Source organism: Musca autumnalis, unplaced genomic scaffold, assembly GCF_047663935.1.
Source record: "Musca autumnalis isolate F117 unplaced genomic scaffold, ASM4766393v1 scaffold_1, whole genome shotgun sequence".
NCBI lineage: Eukaryota > Metazoa > Arthropoda > Insecta > Diptera > Muscidae > Musca > Musca autumnalis.
Window position 1 is genome coordinate 208,246,671 of NW_027411644.1, and position 5,918 is coordinate 208,252,588.

Here is a 5,918-nt window from a genome sequence, read left to right on the forward strand (position 1 = left end):
CTAACGATTTTTAAGGACTTTTTGGTGGTTCTTAAGAGGACATTAAACCTGGATTTTTTAAAGACTTTTTGGTGGTTCTAAAGAGGACTATAAACGTGTATTTTTTAAGAATTGTTTGCGGTTCTAAAGAGGACAATAAACGCGGATTTTTTAGACATTTTGGTGGTTCCAAAGAGTACAATAAACGTGGACCTTGTGAAGACTTTTTGGTGGTTCAAGCAGGACAATAAACGTGGTTTCATAAAGACTTTTTGGTGGTTCTAAAGACGACAAAAAAAAGTGGATTTTTAAAGACTTTTTGGTGGTAAAGTGGACAAAAACGTGGATTTTTTAAAGATTTTCTGTTGGTTCAAGAAGGACAATAAACGTGGATTTTTTTAAAGACTTTTTGGTTGTTCTAAAGAGGACAATAAACGTGGATTTTGTAGACTTTTTGGTGATTCTAAAAAGGGCTATAAACGAGATTTTTTTAAAGACTTTTTGGTGATTCTAAAAAGGGCTATAAACGAGATTTTTTAAAGACTTTTTGGGGGTTCTAAAGAGGACAATAAATGTTATTTTTTTAAGACCTTTTGGTTGCTCTGCAGAAGACAATTTTTAAGAATTTTTGGTGGTTCTAAAGAGGACAATAAACGTTGATTTTTTAAAGACTTTTTGGTGGTACTTAAAAGGACAATAATCGTGGTTTTTAAAGACTTTTTGCTGGTTCTCAGGAAGACAATAAACGTGGCGTTTTTAAAGATTTCCTGGCGGTTTTAAAGACGACAAATACATCAAAAACTAGTCCTTCATCGATCGATATATTCATTAAACATTTTATTTGCCCATGTTATGACCAGAAAACATCAGCTTTTAAGCCAAAAATTAAAATGTTGATTTTTGCTGTCCACCATTTCTGTAAAACCTAATATTTTTTATGAAATCGATCGATGAAGTACTTGACGTATGTGTTCTAAATAAGCTCAAAAAAATATGTTGCACCGCAAAACGGCTTAAAAAACAGCGTTTCTTAGACGGTTTCTTTTCTACAAAACTACTAAATAGCGGTATTCACTAATGGTGTTAAAATGGCATTGTAGGTAGATCTTGTACATGTTGTTAATATTGTAGATCTATAACTGTTTACAATACAACAAGAACAAAACACATACATGAAAGTTTAATTTACCACAGGGTTGTTAATTTACTCGACCTAAAAGTATTGTAACATTGCACTGTACTTTTTACAAGGGTGTAGAACAGCTGATTGTTTTGACGCCACCTTGGTTTTGAGTTTTATTTTATGTCGGAGTTTTGTTTTGTGTTCGAAAAATGGGAAAAAAAAGAATAAAAGCATGGAGGCCAATAAAAAACAAATTTTTAAGAAAAAAAAGTTTAATAAAACTGAAACTAAATGATAAACTAAATGATGATGTTAAGATGTTTTGATTTCATTTGTTTACAATATGCACAAAAAAACGTTTACACTTTGTTGTATAAAACCCTAGTACAAGAGTTGTAAACCTACCACCATGAATGTATACCCCTAATTTTTTTCAACAAAAACAAAAATCAGAACGTAGATTAATAAGGGGTCGATTATGGATTACTATTAAACTCTAGTTGCGTTGCCGATAGCAAATTTAATGATAAAAAATCCAATTTCTACATTGAAATTCTTACTTTTTTACCATTAAATTAGTAGCTGAAGGTTCAAAACACTGATATTGAATGAATTTGTCAAACATTTCTGTCGTTCCACTCATTTTAATTGTATGATTTTCTTTTCTGGCAACTCAACTGAAGTTGCGATGTTTGTTATGAGATAGTTCCATGTTCTTACCTTTTCATTGGGTATTGCTAAATACATTTTGTGAATTGGCTAATTAATGAATAAATCTTTTCTGCTCCTCTCTCGCACTATTGCTCTTTTCAGTTGCCAGGATGATCACCACAATGTTCAAACCTTTCGTTTGGTTCAATAATATTTACTTGAAATAAAACAGCATTTATTTTAGGTCGTCTTAGTGTTAAGAATTATGTTGTTTTATTTAAAACTTTCAAAATTATAGTTTTTATGTATTTTTTTTTTTTTTGCAGTGATATTGAGTTTTTATGTGGTTTATTTTTCTTTTACATAATAATGCCGGTTTTATACAAATTGCTACCGAGAATGGTTTTGGGATGATTATAGATTTTCCGTTTGTGGTGTTTGGATTTTATAACAGATTATATTGAAGTTCAAGTACGAGTAAAATGTGTTTTCTTTTTCTTGTTATGCGAACAAAATTAAAATTAATCTAATGTGATTGGGTGTTATTTTTTTTTTTGTTTTTTGTTTTTTGTTTTATAATTTTCTCAAAATATTTTTCTATACAGACTTTTTTAAATGAAACAAACCCTATTAAAGAATAAGCACAAATAAATTATATAAAAGAAATTTTGCAAAATAAAAAAACAGAAATAAATATTTTATAATTATACAAAGATGGGGAAGAAAATATTGAATACAGTTCTAAAATCATTTTTTGTTTCTGTTGCAAAAGTAATATTATTCATATAAATATTATTTTATTATTACTGCTTTTTATAGTTTTGTTTTTTTTTTTTCATTTATATACTAAGCTTAACTAAGTGCGCAGCAGTATTTTTGCAAAAATTTATACCTTCATACACACATCGTATTTTTGCAGAAAAGTGAACATTTAAAGTTATATTTGTAATAAAAAAATTAAAATTGTTTAATTTCGTGTAAATATAAACTCTGTTCCAGATCCTGCAAGAAGCTAATATTTTTTACTAAGAAAACATTTTTGGCTTTATGTTATCGAAAAAAAATAGTAAAAATTAGTAGATTCTTGTAGTACTGGAACAGACCAATATATGTGTTTGAAAATAATATAATTTTTTGTGATCTACCATGTTTAGTTACACATACAAATAATATATTTATTTGTTATATATTTAGCTGTATAAAATTTTTATTAATTTATTTGTATTTTTGTTTTCTTTTTTTATTAATATTATGAGCAGTTGGGATTTTTTAAACATATATTCATCCATATACTGCAAAATTTCATTTATATAATTGTTTTCTTTATATTTTTGTTTAAACAAAATAAAACATACATATATGGGTAAGATAAATTGTTAAAGAAAATGTTAAGTTTTTTTATGGTGCCTAGGGCATCTGTAGTTGACAGTTTTAAATTTTTGCATTTTCAAAAAATTATTGCAGTTTTTTTAAAAGAATTACAAAAAATATGGTTCCATGTTACAATGTTATTTGATTTATTAAATAAGAATGCAAAAATTATGAATAAAATGGACCAATAGAAAAACTCTACAATGCTTAATTGGAAACTTTAGTGTTGTCACTCAAAGAATTACACAAAATCGTAATAGGAATACAAACACATATTGAAGGACAATGTTTAAATTAAATATTGGTTTTGCTTCATTTAAAACATTACGTACAAAAATAGATGATTTGTTTCTTTACACGACATAAAATCGACTTTTATAAAATATATGTCAAAATAGTTTTACTGTCAATACCAATTTGTAGCCATTTCGGTACAATAATGCGGATAAGACCTTTAAAATGCCGAAAATCGAGGATTACAGTTATATGGAAACTATATAAAAACAACCTGTACCGACAAATTTCCAAGTGAAAGTTTTGTAGCCTCAAGGAAGACTAAATTCCATCCATTTTGGTGAGTAAATGTGTTCAACACCTTCAGACTACCTTGAACCGACGTGATGCGCTATATGGGGGCTACATCAATAGCGTGGACCAATATAAACAATTTTTCCTAGAAATGTTTTTTAACCTCTGGAAACACAAAATCACAAGTTACAACCAATTCCAAGGTATATCAGACAAATACCTTCAAAATTCCTTATATCGACGCGTTGCGTTATGAGGGCTTAGCAACTTTAAATGAAAACCGCTTACACCTGGGAAGTTGTTGCTGATTTTGAAACAGCAATGTCCATAGATGAAAAAAAATCCAAAAACAAGAAAAAATCGCTGGAGGGATTTTTAAATAATTCGCGGCCAAAATTCACATTTTTAGGTTTATTTTGGGGTTTCGCAATTTTGCTTGGAAACAAACAGCAAGTCCTATCGAAATGGGGCTAAAGAAAAAGTTGTTGCTGTAAAAAGACTCTAGAGGACTAACGGTAATGATTTGTTCCTAGGGTTTACCATTTTTGAGATATAGAAGTTCATGTCACAATTGTAGTTATTTTTTGAAAGGTTTTCACGATTTGCTTGAAACGGTAAGTCTTATCGAAATGTGACTGTGAAAATTTTCTACAAGATTGCCTTCGGTAATTTTTTCCTCGGTTGTACCATTTTTGAGATATATAAGTTTAAGTTGGGAAATTGCAGTCATGATATTGTTGTATAAGGAGACGATACAGTCCCTGCATTGTCCCAATTTGAACTTCTATTTCTCAATAACGGTAAAACCTACCAACATGTCATAAAGGTCAATCTTGTAGAGAATTTGCATAGCTACAATATTTTCTTTAGTCTCATTTCGATAGAACTTGCGGTTTCCAAGCAAAATCGTTAAAACCTAAAAACCCCTAAAAATGTCAACTTTAATCGCGATTTATTACAAAAGAGCTCCGGCGATTTTTGTTTTTTGATTTTTCTCATCTACAGAATCCGCAAAAAATTCCCAGGTGTAAGCACCTTCCATTTAAAGTTGTTTCAAGAGCACCGTGACCTACAATACACTTGACCAACATTTTATTCACCTACTTCAATCTGTTCAGACGCTAGAGTGATTTACACATACGGACAGACAGCCACATCGATGTAGAATTCCACGCTAATTTAGAATCAAACAAGTAAAAAGTATCAGTCAGCTGTGCCGACAGATATATACCCTCAGTCTCGGATATAATGAAGTGAAGTCAAGTAGAATTGCCTTAGACCCAAAAAAATGGTAAAAGAGACACAAAGTGAACATGTTGCAAAAAAATTCAAAACGATCCGAGACGAGTCCCTAAACTGCACTCTTTCCAAAATATATCCCACACATGTGCATCACCTGAAGGATTGGTCGCAAGTAGTCAACAATATTGGAATGTAATCCAAGTCTGGGTGACGTAGGGGATGGAAGATTCCAAGGAACGGTCCTGACCGGTTTTAACATGGCAAAGCCCAGGATTTATCTTGGTCCCTCTTTCATCCCAAGTGGACACTGACCTCCCCGTGGTGTCACCTGGGGAACTGCCTTTAACACCCGTTAAAGGTAGTGAGCTAACATGTGCCGCGCGTTCACCCATAAGAACGTTAAAAACTTGGGTTTGGGCGTCGGGTTAGTAACCCTCCCCTAGAAAAAACAGCCTACTATGAAAAAACGAAAGAAAAGAAAAACAAACCCCTCTAAAGTTGACGAACCCCGCAAACGTTTTAAGGACCATGATCTGCGAATCTGCACCTGGAATGTTCGCACTCTTTATAGAGAAGGTGCAGTCTTCGCATTGGCAGACGTACTTGAAAAGTACAAGACCGATATTACTGCCATACAGGAAATACGATGGATTGGGAAAGGCGTCACAACAACACCTAAAGGTGACGCACTGTATTATAGCTGCCATGACGTAAAGCATGAGTTTGGTTGTGGATTCGTAGTAAGTCGGAGACTAAAACATCTTGTATCCAGCTTCACTCCAGTGAATGAAAGACTTGCTGCAATTCGAATAAAAGCTAAATTCTTCAACATCAGCTTTATTTGCGCTCATGCTCCCACTGAAGAAAAGGATGAACAGACCAAAGATATATTTTACGAGCGCTTAGAAGAAACATATGACCGTTGCCCTGCCCATGACATTAAAATCATTCTAGGCGATTTTAATGCCAAAATTGGAAAGGAGAATATCTTTGGCCCAACAGTCGGGAAATTCAGTCTCCACAG